This window comes from Palaemon carinicauda, chromosome 13 (assembly GCF_036898095.1).
Source record: "Palaemon carinicauda isolate YSFRI2023 chromosome 13, ASM3689809v2, whole genome shotgun sequence".
NCBI classification, from domain to species: domain Eukaryota; kingdom Metazoa; phylum Arthropoda; class Malacostraca; order Decapoda; family Palaemonidae; genus Palaemon; species Palaemon carinicauda.
Genome location: NC_090737.1, coordinates 113,946,990 through 113,961,989, shown reverse-complemented (window position 1 = coordinate 113,961,989; position 15,000 = coordinate 113,946,990). Strand labels below are relative to the sequence as shown.

General features: G+C 31.8%; 1 pseudogene; it reads right to left on the bottom strand.

Moving 5' to 3' along the window:
* Window positions 1-15,000, bottom strand: part of LOC137651759 (cell adhesion molecule 2-like) — a 146,507-nt pseudogene that overhangs the window by 81,510 nt on the left and 49,997 nt on the right.

Genomic DNA, 15,000 nt, shown 5'->3' with positions numbered 1-15,000 from the left:
TAAGGTTTTTAATGCTTAATGCCTCTTTATATAAAAAAAAAGTAATCATATTCTCTCATGGACGCATTTATTTTACTAAAAGGAATTACTGTCTTCATTACTTTCTACCTATTATCAAGTGAATCATTATTATTATTATTATTATTATTATTATTATTATTATTATTATCATTATTATTATTATTATTATTATTTTTATTACTATTATTATTATTATTATTATTATTATTATTATTATTATTATTATTATTATTATTATTATTATTATTACTTGCTAAAATACAAACCTACTTGGAAAAGCAGGATGCTCTAATTTATGCCCAGAGGCTCCAGGAGGGAAATATATTCCATTGAGGAAAGGAATTAAGTAAACTACAAAAGAAGTAATTAGGTATGAAGATACAATATTTCAAGAACAGTAACGATGTTAAAATAAATCTTTGATATATAAACTAAACAAAAAAAAAAAAAAAAAAAAAAAAAAGAGGAAGAAAAATGAGATATAATACTGTGCCCGATTGTACCCTCAAGCAAGAGAACTGTACCGCAAGACAGTGTAATACAACAAATTAGTTTTAAGAGACTTTTCTTTTGTTTCTCCTACATCTTTTTATTTTCCATGGATGCATTGTATATTTATGTATATTTTTCTATCCTCTGCACACGTTATTTGTAATCAACTCCAGCAAAACTGTATGAAGATATATTTTATTCTAACCTATTAAGCAGTATTGTATATACGTCGTCTATAATCCATTGTGGGGAAATATATATCTCTAACAGGAATGACAGAATAAAATCATTTCATATTTTCTCTATGAGAATAAATGTAACCAAAAGACTGTTAGGCAACATAGAAAGTCAAAGCTTTATTGAATAAAAACCTTGGATAATCTTCATTAATATAAGATGTAATAGTAAGATTAGTTGGGAAATTATTCAACAATAGTAAGAGTCAATCAACTGGAATAATTATTGCATAACTGTAGATAATATTTACATTCTGAATATACATAAAAAAAAATGGTTCACTGCCCCAAATACTCACTGTGTAGCTACACTCAATCACTCGGACAGATATATTAATACCAAGAAAAAGATAATCCGTGAATTAGATCTTGAAGGTTACTCTTTAATATCCAAATTAGGAGGATATATTAAGAAATATAATTAAGGAATTGAATGTTCCTCTTGAGTGTCTAATAAAGATTGATATAAAAAAATACTCAACCATCTTAAATATTCCTTTAAAATATCAAATAAAAAAAGACATTAAAAAACGATTCAACTCTGTTGGATATTCGTCTTGAATATCCAATAAAAATGAGATTTTCAGAAAAAAATACTCAATATGTTGAAAGTCCCGCTTGAATATCCAATAAAGATAATCATTATAAAAAAAACTACTGAGCCAATACTAGGTAAATTTTCAGAACTGACCTCATGGTACCAAGTAATTTTGGTGGCGTTTGGGTTGGCGTCGACAGTACAATCAAAGTAAACATCGTCGCCTTCTTTCAGATTCTCCGCCCTCAGGGATTTTCCCATCTCGGCCTTCACGGATGGTTTATCTGGAAGACAAATGGACGAAATTCAGGGTAATTTTGTTTATGGTCTGGCTGGAGCATGGTACGATATGTCCACATACAATAGCTGTAAACCTTATAATGTGGGTGTTTCTGTTTTTGTCGAGACTTGTAATGGATGATATTTAAGAAAATAAATATATTAGGATCTGAGAATTCAATCTTTTAGATTTTAGTAAGGATTATGACACTATGACAATAAGTATTTCATGTTTTTATACTTGATAGGATTATGATGATATAAGGCAATGGAATTATAGAGTTTTATAGAATGAAAGATGGCGTAATTATGCCTGAGAATAGAGGAGTTATACAATTTTTTTTTTTTATACACACGTGTACAGTATATACTTATATATCTATATATAAAAATATATTAGTCATAAAGCAGTAATTATTTGGAAGATATATATTACGTTACCGTATTCTTTTCATTTGTAATCCACCTAATAAAAATAATCTTGATTTAACTGAAAAAAAAAAAAATAAGTATTCGGAACACGCAGATGATTATGAACATAATATCATATAAGAGTCGATTTCGTAGAGCTCCTTTATTCTCATAACATAATTAATCAAAATATGTCCATGAAATTTCTCTCATAGTGTAGCTATTGGCCATAAAAGAAAAAGAAAAAAAGGGAAGCACCTAGCCATACCCCCCCCCCCCCCAAAAAAAAAGAAAAAAAAAACATTAGCTATGATGAAATGAAAAATATCAAACTCAGCAACATGCTACATCAATATCAATAAAGAACAGTTAGACCTGTATAATTTCATCCTGGTTTATGCTTCGGAATGTTAGCGTGATAAAAAAAAAAAAGTGTGTGAATTTGATCACCTGTTCTTGCACGAACGAGCTCTAACATTAGTTGGGAGCACAGCGCGTGCAAGTGTTGGTAAAAAGTATAATAAATTTCCTTTATTGATGAATAGGAAGGGAAAGGTTAATTTGTGTATGTAGTTAACTCGTATAATATAAAAGGAGTAAAACTAGCTCATAAAAAAAATGATTGTCCAGAAGAGATTTGGTTAAGTAATTGGAATGATTAAAAACATAGATTCTATAAATAGGTAGCTTATTGAGTTCCGATCATATATCGAATTTACAAAGTTGATTATTATTCTGGCGTTAAGATATAACAAAAAAGTGTTGTTGAAGGAGTGGGAATGCATAACTAAAGCATATCAAGAATACAACTAGTGAAATGCTTATTAAATACTGCAGTAATATTCCATAACATGTAAAAGTGTTTTTGTATCGTCATTATCAACAAAGTTGTAATAGTCAGTGGTTGCTTTGCTTTGAGCAATTAGACCAAAGTCTCCCACCATCACCAATTGGTGGGGGCTTGTGTGGTGATGAAAATGGCCAGATATGCTTGACGCCTTTGCCCAGTAGTAGTCTAGAAAGGCCTGTGTTTGTTGCTGCATATGTATAAAACTTTGTCTATAATGGGAGTCATCTGTGAAAAAAAAGATAAAAAAAAGAGACGAATAGAAGAACCTGGAGCAATATAATATATAAGAATAAGCTTAAAAGTAAATTACGAGAAGGCAACATCACATTTTACTAAATTTTCTAATTCAATAATCTTCACAAATTAAATCCATAAGTAGTGATGTAGAAAGTGATATTCAGCCCAAAATATGTTAATTATATATATATATATATATATATATATATATATATATATATATATATATATATATATATATATATATATATATATATATATATATATATATATATTTATATATGTATATACTTATTTATATTTATATATATATATATATATATATATATATATATATATATATATATATATATATATATATATATATATATATATACGCTTGCACACACAATGTTTGTTACGTGTACGCCTATGTATATACACACTGGTTTGCACAGCTTTGCGTACATACAGGATTAAAACCTCCTTCTAATCTGGCCTCGCAAGGGACAGAGGAAGAGATAGAGGAAGGTTTCAGAATGCTCAGGCCCATTTTACTCTTACGTAATTGGACGGCAGATACTTTCAGAGCACGGCATTGCTGCAAGTATATTACGCCGTCTTGATATACTGCAATGGCGCACAGGTATGGCGGAATTACATTAGGCTATTCCGGTAGCATTTGCAGGCCGCGTAAATAACGCGGTTGACGGGGAGGCGTAATAAGAGGGAGAAGGCAGGGAAAGTAGGTTTCCTCGTTCTCTGATAATCAGGTAAAGCTATACGTTTAACCTTTTTTTGCTTAATATATCCTATGTATGCTCTGATTATGCTCTGATTCTTGTATTGCAATAGACAAATATTCTCCAAGAAGGAGTATGCTCCACGTGTTGGTAACAGAATGCTAAGCAATTATAAAGAAATCCATTTTCTATTTTTTTTTTACTTGCTATTACCTCTGCCAACAGGTTTGGAAGGAGGTTAGGTGTCACCTCCTCTATGTTTGTTTATGTATTTGCGATTGTTGTGTGTGTGTGTGTGTGTGTGTCTTTGTTTGTGAACAACTTCCTAACACAAATTTTATACGCAGAGTAATGAAACTTGCAGGAATTAACTGGCAAATGAAAAACTGAAAATTATTAAATTTGGAAGGTCAAGGTTAAAGGTCAAATCCACGGTGGAGCAAAAGCTCAAAAAATAAGCGGCTGTGGCGGAGGTCTGCGCTTCATTTAGTGTCTGTCTAGTTCAGTTATGTTTTTTTTTATTGTAGTGTATGTTTCGTAACATTCAAAAGAATTCTTTAATTTCACTTTGGTAAAGAAAACTAAGTTTGACCAGTTTTAGGATTTAGTTAACATAGAAAAACAAATGAAACTTTTCATAACATTATTTTCTTCGGTAAGTATTATTATTCTATTTTACTGTTCAACATATCAAACGTTTTCATTTAGGGCCGTCGCAAAAAAAAAAATAAATAAATAAATAAATAAAATAAAATAAAAATAAACAATGTAATTAAATTTGACCTATCAATATAAAAATTCTAGAAAAAAACTTATATCTTGAAGACCAAAAAAGTTCTAAAAAAATAGGATAGGCCTGAAGTGATGGATAATTGTATTATACTTTTCACGGAATAGATATAATGATGCAAGGGGAAATGACAAAAAATAAATAATAATTATAAACGTATGTATACGATCTCTCTCTCTCTCTCTCTCTCTCTCTCTCTCTCTCTCTCTCTCACATACACATATACAAACACACACCGACATGCAAACACACAGATTAAGGCATTTAATGACTGCGATTCAGTCAAACTATGAGTGATAAACCAGAACGATTAAAGCTTTGGAACAACACAAACACAAAACCGAAGAGTTACCCTTCATGGAAAAAAAGGAGGATATCTGAAAAACTGAATTACTCGAAAAAAAAAATATATAATATTGACAACAGCATATTCAAAGGAATTTATTGAACCATTTCCCTCATATCGCGATACGAATGTATTTGGAGTGTAAACTATTTCTAATAGCATTAAGTAGGTTTCTATTAAATCAAATGCATCCAATTGAACACTTTCATATCTGCATAACAGAAAAGCCAATTTAGGTCATAATGTATTTACTATGTAAGTGAAGATCTAATATGAAAAAGAAATCAGTTTCTTGTACTTTTGTCTACAATCACATGAGGTACTTATATTCATAGATATCGATAGGCCACGATACACATAATATATATATATATATATATATATATATATATATATATATATATATATATATATATATATATATGTATATATATATATATATATATATATATATATATATATATACTGTATATATATATATATATATATATATATATATATATATATATATATAGATATATATATATATATATATATATATATATATATATATGCCCCATGTGGCCGCGGGGGCATAAAACAATTAGAATAGCGCCAACGTTATCCCTGCGTGTCGTAAGAGGCGACTAAAAGGGACGGGACGAGGGGGCTGGGAACCCCCTCTCCTGTATAAAAAATCCTGTGAGACAGCAACAAAGAGATGGAGCTGGGGGGAGAGTGACTGCTCCCCGCACTCTAGTTTTGGGGTGTTTGAATGTGCGTGGATGTAGTACGATAGAGAGTAAAAGATGTGAGATTAGAAGTATGTTTAGAAGTAGAAGGATGGATGTATTGGCCTTGTGTAAGACAAAGATGAAAGGAAAGGGTGAAGTGATGTTTGGTGAAATTTCTGGTAGAGTGTCTGGGACTGAAAGGGGAAGAGCAAGAGAGGGTGTGGCTTTATTACTGAGTGAATAGATGACAGGTAAACTAGTAGAATGGAAGGAGATATTATCTAGGTTAATGTGGGTAAGGGTTAGGTTGGGTAGGGAATGTTGGGCGTTTGCCAGTGCGTATGGGCCAGGTAGTGAGAAAAGTGAAGAAGAGCGGAATGAGTTCTGGAATGAATTAACTAGGTGTGTAGAAGGACTGGGTAGAAGGAATTATGTAGTTGTCATGGGTGACTTAAATGCTAGAGTGGGTGCTGAAGAGGTAGAAGGTGTCATTGGGAAGTATGGCGTACCAGGTGAAAATGAGAGTGGTGAGAGACTGGTAGATATGTGTGTTGAACAATAGATGGTAATAAGTGCTAGCTTTTTTAAAAAGAAAGATAAAAATAAGTATACATGGGTAAGAGTGGTAAATGGAAGAGTAGTAGAAAGGGCATTAATGGATTATGTGTTGATAACTAAAAGAATGTTTGGAAGATTGAAAGACGTGCACGTGTTTAGGGGTATGGCTAACGGTATGTCTGATCATTTTTTGGTGGAAGGAAAATTAATTGTAGCAAAAGAGTGGGGGAATAGAGTAGGTGGATGTAAAAGGGAGCTAGTGAGGGTTGAAGAGCTAATAAAACCGGGGGTAAAAAGTAAATATTAGGAAAGGTTGAAAATGGCATATGACGAGGTGAGAGTAAGAGAAACTGGTAATTTAGAAAAGGAGTGGAAGTTAGCAAAAGAAAATTTTGTTGGGATTGCGAGTGATGTATGTGGCAAGAAGGTTGTTGGAGGCAGCATGAGGAAGGGCAGTGAATGGTGGAATGAAGGAGTGAAGGTAAAAGTGGAAGAGAAAAAGAGGGCTTTTGAAGAATGGCTGCAGAGTAATAGTATAGAGAAGTATGAAAAATATAGAGAGAAAAAGGTGGAAGTAAAGCGCAAGGTACATGAGGCAAAGAAGGCAGCTGACCTGAGGTGGGGTCAGGGACTGGGTCAGTCATATGAAGAGAATAAGAAGAAGTTTTGGAAAGAAGTGAAGAGAGTAAGGAAGGCCGGCGCAAGAATTGAGGAGACAGTGAAAGATGGAAATGGAAGGTTGTTAAAAGGAGAGGAGGCAAGGAAAAGGTGGGCGGAATATTTTGAAAGTTTGCTGAATTTTGAGGATAATAGGGAGGCAGATATAATTGCTGTTCCAGGTACTGAGGTGCCAGTGATGGGAGATGAGAATGAGAGAGAGATTACAATAGAGGAAGTGAGGAGAGCACTAGATGAAACGAGAGTAGGAAAAGCATCTGGTATGGATGGTGTGAAAGCTAAGATGTTGAAGGAAGGGGGTGTGACTGTACTTGAATGGTTGGTGAGATTGTTTAATGTGTGTTTTGTGTTGTCAATGGTACCAGTAGATTGGGTCTGTGCATGTATTGTACCACTATATAAGGGTAAGGGAGATGTGCATGAGTGTTGTAATTCACGAGGTATTAGTTTGTTGAGTGTAGTTGGAAAAGTGTATGGTAGAGTACTGATTAATAGAATTAAGGATAAAACAGAGAATGCAATCTTGGAAGTACAGGGTGGTTTTAGAAGAGGTAGTGGTTGTATGAATCAGATTTTTACAGTTAGGCAGATATGCGAGAAATATTTAGCAAAAGGTAAGGAGGTGTATGTTGCGTTTATGGATCTGGAGAAAGCATATAATAGAGTTGATAGGGAAGCAATGTGGAATGTGATGAGGTTATATGGAGTTAGTGGAAGGTTGTTGCAAGCAGTGAAAAGTTTCTACAAAGGTAGTAAAGCATGTGTTAGATTAGGAAATGAAGTGAGCGATTGGTTTCCGGTGAGAGTGGGGCTGAGACAGGGATGTGTGATGTCGCTGTGGTTGTTTAACTTGTATGTTGATGGAGTGGTGAGAGAGGTGAATGGTCGAGTGCTTGGACGAGGATTAAAACTGGTAGGCGAGAATGATCATGAATGGTAGGTAAATCAGTTGTTGTTTGTGGATGATACTGTACTGGTAGCAGACACAGAAGAGAAGCTTGACCGACTAGTGACAGAATTTGGAAGGGTGTGTGAGAGAGGGAAGTTGAGAGTTAATGTGGGTAAGAGTAAGGTTATGAGATGTACGAGAAGGAAAGGTGTTGCAAGGTTGAATGTCATGTTGAATGGAGAGTTACTTGAGGAGGTGGATCAGTTTAAGTACTTGGGGTCTGTTGTTGCAGCAAATGGTGGAGTGGAAACAGATGTACGTCAGAGAGTCAATGAAGGTTGCAAAGTGTTGGGGGTAGTTAAGGGAGTAGTAAAAAATAGAGGGTTGGGCATGAATTTAAAGAGAGTTCTATATGAGAAAGTGATTGTACCAACTGTGATGTATGGATCGGAGTTGTGGGGAATGAAAGTGATGGAGAGACAGAAATTGAATGTGTTTGAGATGAAGTGTCTGAGGAGTATGGCTGGTGTATCTCGAGTAGATAGGGTTAGGAACGAAGTGGTGAGGGTGAGAACGGGTGTAAGAAATGAGTTAGCGGCTAGAGTGGATATGAATGTGTTGAGGTGGTTTGGCCATGTTGAGAGAATGAAAAAAGGCTGTCTGCTAAAGAAGTTGATGAATGCAAGAGTTGATGGGAGAAGTACAAGAGGAAGGCCAAGGTTTGGGTGGATGGATGGTGTGAAGAAAGCTCTGGGTGATAGGAGGATAGATGTGAGAGAGGCAAGAGAGCGTGCTAAAAATAGGAATGAATGGCGAGCGATTGTGACGCAGTTCCGGTAGGCCCTGCTGCTTCCTCCGGTGCCTTAGATGACCACGGAGGTAGCAGCAGTAGGGGACTCAGCACTATGAAGCTTCATCTGTGGTGGAAATGTGGGAGGTTGGGCTGTGGCACCCTAGCAGTACCAGCTGAACTTGGCTGAATCCCTGGTTAGGCTGGAGGAACGTAGAGAGTAGAGGTCCCCTTATTTGTTTTGTTTCTTGTTGATGTCGGCTACCCCCCAAAATTGGGGGAAGTGCCTTTGGTATATGGATGGATATATATATATATATATATATATATATATATATATATATATATATATATATATATATACATATATATATATATATATATATATATATATATATATATATATATTTTTTTTTTGTATATGGATATATATATACACACACACACACACACACACACATATATATATATATATATATATATATATATATATATATATATATATATATATATATATATATATATATGTATATATATATTTATATATATACACATATATATATATCACTAAATCCCGTCCGGAATTCTCCGGGTTGGGTCCTGCATCTGATATCGCCATTCTCTCCATAGACTCCTATCCAATGCCATCTGTGCCAGCTGCTGAAATGTCTCGCCTCCATTTGCTTTCTTGAAGGTTTTCACCCATGTATCTCTTGGTCGTCCTCTCGGTCTATTTCCGGCCACTTGACCATGAAGCACTATCTTTGGCCATCTGTCCTGTTCCATCCTCTGTACATGCCCAAACCATCTCCTCTGAATATCTTCCACTCTAATCAGAATTGTGTCCTCAACACCAGCCATTTCTCTCACTCTCTCGTTCGTAATTCTGTCCTCCCATCTTACACCACAGATTCTTCTCAGACATTTCATTTCAAAGGCTAATAACTTTTTCTCCTCTCTCTTCTTCAGTATCCAGCATTCAGCACCGTATATCACTGTGGGGATTACTATTGCTCTTAATAGCCTAATTTTCAACTTAATGGATATATTTCTATCTTTCCAGACTCTTCTTAGCCTTCCAAATGCTTTCTGGCCACTTGAGATTCGGTCTTGAATTGCTCTTTCCATCTTTCCATCTGCTGTGAAAAACACTCCCAAATATTTAAACTCATTGACTTGTTCCACTTCTCCCTCTGATAGCTGTATTTCTAAGGCCTCTCTCTGGCGTCCAATTTTCATACTTTTGGTTTTCTCTCTATTTATCACTAATTCATACCTACTGCACTGCTCCTCCACCATTCTCAACACTCTCTGAAGTTCCTCCTTAGTTTCTGCTAAAAGCACTATGTCATCTGCATACCTCATATTAGATATTTTTGTCCCTCCTATATCTATGCCACCCTCATAATCTCCAAGTGCCATTCTCATTACCCAATCCAAGTATAGGTTGAAGAGGTGTGGTGATAGTGGGCAACCCTGTATAACCCCACCAGTGGTTATGAACTCTTCTGTCAAACACTTTCCTTTTCTTACTCTAGCCGATGTCCTTTCATACAATCTCCTGATGGTTTCCAGTATTTTTGGTTCTAATCCCCATTCCTTCAAAATCCTAATCATTCCTTCCCTCCATATGGAGTCAAACGCTTGCCTGAAGTCAATATATATATATATATATATATATATATATATATATATATATATATATATATATATATATATATATATATATATATATATACAGTATATATATATATATATATATATATATATATATATATATATATATATATACAGTATATATATATATATATATATATATATATATATATATATATATATATATATATATATATATATAGTAAGTCATACAATAAATAATAAATAATAGATATTTGCAGCAGAGGAAAAGACTATAAAACGTAGATAAGTCTATGTCAAAATGCAGCTTATTCCTTAATCTCTAAAGTCCTTCTATAAAATAAAGGCATAGATATTCTAAGCTAACACTTTCGTATAAGAAATTTATTGATATCATTATGATTGTAACACTTGTATTGAATCTTTATTATTATTAAGATCTATGCAGTACCAGATAATACCTCATATCAATGAATAGGGTAATGTAATATATTTAGATTTGTTGAATTAAAGTTCAACCATTTATATTAGTACTAAATATAATATAATCAATATACAGTTGTCAATATGAAGGCTTTTTGATAACTCAGTATGATTTTAAAATGTTTTCAACAAGCAGAGCACTACAACAATAAATTGAATTATCAGTTGTAATTGATAATGATCATTATAAACGTATAGTAATTCATCAAACCCTATGGTAACTTCAAAATACTGGAAAAATAATAAGGCAAAATAGCTAAGTACACAACACATTAATAAGTAAAGATTTTTTTTTTTTATGTTGTTTACGACTGAGGTCCCAAAACAGGAGGATAAACTAATATAATCTAGATTAAATCTGTACCTGAGTAATAATTACTGAGCCAGTAATCCATCATTGCCGATTTATAATTCAGGAATTAATAGGATGGAATGCTGTTAATTCTATTTCTAAAGTAATGAAATTATGCTTGTAGACGAATATAAAGTATATGTAAGCTCGTGTGCACACACAAAAATATATGTATGTATGTATATATATATATATATATATATATATATATATATATATATATATATATACAGTATATATATATATATATATATATATATATATATATATATACTGTATATATATATATATATATATATATATATATATATATATATATATATATATAAATATATATATATATATATATATATATACTGTGTATATATATATATATATATATATATATATATATATATATATATGTATATATATACATATATATGTATATATATATATATATATATATATATATATATATATATATATATATATATATATATACAGTATATATATATATATATATATATATATATATATATATATATATATATATATATATATATATATATATATATATATATGTATGTATATATATATGTATGTATATATATATATATATATACGTAATAAAAGTATTTTTTTTACATATGTGTAAATATATATAGAGAGTGAGACGGCTGATGCTTGAAAAATTTACAGAACCTTCTGTCCGTTACAAGCCTTCTTTCTGAATCACAATAATCAAGCTATTCTTAATTCTAATTCTCTATCTCTTAAAATAATACATTTTCTAAATCTAATGAGGTTACTTTGTAATCGGATCATTAAGAACATATATACAATAAATAATCATCATCATCATCCCCTCCTTAGCCCCTCGATGCAAAAGGCCTCTCCAATCATCATCTCTTATTTAATGCTTCATAGTCCCCAGCCATGTAGGCTGGGTATTCAAAGTCTTCTGGTGTTTTGTAGACCCCAGGTGCAAATTTGGTGAGGTAATCTCTCTTGGGGAGTGCGAAGAGCATAACCAAACCCTCTCCATGGACTCCTCCCCATGATATCATCTATATATGGCACTCCATTAATCTCTCTCATAGTTTAATTTCTAATTCATCCTGCTATTTGACTCGAAATATCCTTATGAGGGCTTTGTTTTCAAATCAGCAAAATCTGCTGGATATTGTTTCATTATCATACCACGACTCATGTCCATACAGTAACGCTAATGACACTAAACTGATTTATAGCCTAATTTTTATATATAATTTAGGACAAATTTATTTCGAGATTTTGCTTAATCTATCATTTATCTGATTTCCCTTTTTCAATATTTCATTAAACATCAATTCTAAAGACCCTGTATTAGAGATCTTAGTTGCTAAATATTAAAATGATTCCACCTTATATTCCTTTCTGCTTCTAATTATATTTCAGTTGATATTGGTTATTCCATTCCCATCATCTCTGTCTTTCTTCTATTTATCTTTAGCCCAAGATAACGTGATATTACATGCACTTTGGTAAGCAAGCTTTGTAAGTCCTGCGGTGTTCTGTTAATGACAACGTCATCAGCATAATCTAGGGCCGCTAATTTCGTGTTATCAATCCAGTCCAATAATTTTTCGCCGTCGCCAACTCTCTATGCATTGCAAAATCCACGAGAAGGATAAACCACATAGGTGACAACACGTTCCCTTGGAGTACTCCACTTTACTCTGGGAACTCATTTGGTAGAACTCCATTAACATTAACTTTGCACTTTCTCTACTCATGAATAGACTAACTGAAATTTATATATTTAGGAGGAACTCTACAATAACGCAGGACTCTCCACAAAGTTGGCCAGTGCACACTATCAAAGGCTTTTTCATATTTCACAAATGACATTAAAAATAGATCTCTATATTCTACATACTACTGCACAACTTCTTAAAAGGAGAATTAGGTCAGTACAATTTCCATCTCTTTCGAATTCCTACTTGTTCATCTATCAGCATTTCATCAATCTTTCTCTCTAGTCTCTTCATAATGAGAAAATTACATATTTACATGACAACTGACTAAGTATGATGCCTCTATAATTACTGCAATTAGTCATATATTTTTTTGCCATTGTGCCAAAACTATTAGCTTCCATTCATCATGTCTTGCATGTCCATGATACGTTCTATAAAATGATCTTGGAAGCATTCCGGGAGTCACTTAATTTTTAGCCAAAATCATCTCTGCAGTAATCCCATCGTATCCAAGGGGTTTCCATATCCTGATTTTTTTTCTTTTTTCTTTTAATATAGCTTCGACTTGAAACGTACTGAATTCATTCATGGGCACATCAAGGCCTTCCTCTGCTTCAGGTATATCAATCAAATTATTCCCTTCATATCTCCTATTCACCACCTCGCTAACATATCTCATTCAGCGTTGCCTTATTCAATCATCTATCGTTATAACATATCCATCTCTCTTTTTTATGTTAATTTAATATCAGGTATGACCATTGATATTAACGTTGGGATTGCTGGTGTTATATTAATTGTCCCCTCTTTTATCGGATTTGAGAAAAAAAGTATATTGTATTTGAAATTCATTCATTACCAAATATGCATTCTAATACGCACAAAATATATCAACGAATATACTTTTGAATACAAACACACACACACACATTCACGCACAGCTACACACAAACTCACACAAACACACACACACACACACACATATATATATATATATATATATATATGTATGTATATACTGTATATATATATACTTATGTATATATATATATATATATACATGTATATATATATATATATATATATATATATATATATATATATATATATATATATATATATATATATATATTATATACATACACATACAAACACACACACACATATATATTTATATACATATATATATATATATATATATATATATATATATATATATAAATATATATATATATATGTATATATATATATATATTTATATATATATATATATATATATATATATATATATATATATATATATATATATATATATATACACACATATGCACTTTCTTGTGTAAACACAAACATATATATATATATATATATATATATATATATATATATATATATATACATATATATATATATATATATATATATATATATATATATATATATATATCTATCTATCTATCTATATATATATATATATATATATATATATACAGTATATATGTAAATACATATATATATATATATATATATATATATATATATATATACATACATATATATATATATATATATATATATATATATATATATATATATATATATATATATATACCACTGTAGGACAAAGGAGTCAGACATGTTCTTATCCTTGCCTGGGTATTGGCCCATTTAATCATCACGCCCGCTAGGTCGGATTGTTGATGGTATGAGGTTTACGCCTGATCACTCTGTAAACCAACCTAGCATGGTTAGCCCTGACTAGAACAGCTTCACTAATCGTGGCGATAAGCAAAGAATTCTCCCATGTTAATGTATCCCCAATATAAGTGAATCCTAAGATAATTCATTAATATGAAAATTTATTTTTTTCATATCAATTACACCAGAAAAAAAGGATATGAAATACACATGTTATAAATATATCTATAGTAGGAATGGATCACTTCAGTCAGCATGTTTCAAGTGTTTTTTCTTTTTATTTTTTTTATCAACATTTATTCACTATCTTATTTTCTATTTTTAATTTAAAATTCTCTGATAATGAAGCATATATTACATATATAAATCTCAGCAATGATTTCTTATAGATTCTTAAAGTCTCGTTTCTGCTGTGGGTCAAACTCTTCCGGTTTGAATACCATATGGAGAGTGACCTCTTAGGTGACCCCAAAAATACTTGTCCATTATCATCATATATCCTATTTTGAGAAATCTCTCTACCCGGGGTATTCTGACCTTGAGGGCTGAGCTGTTGTG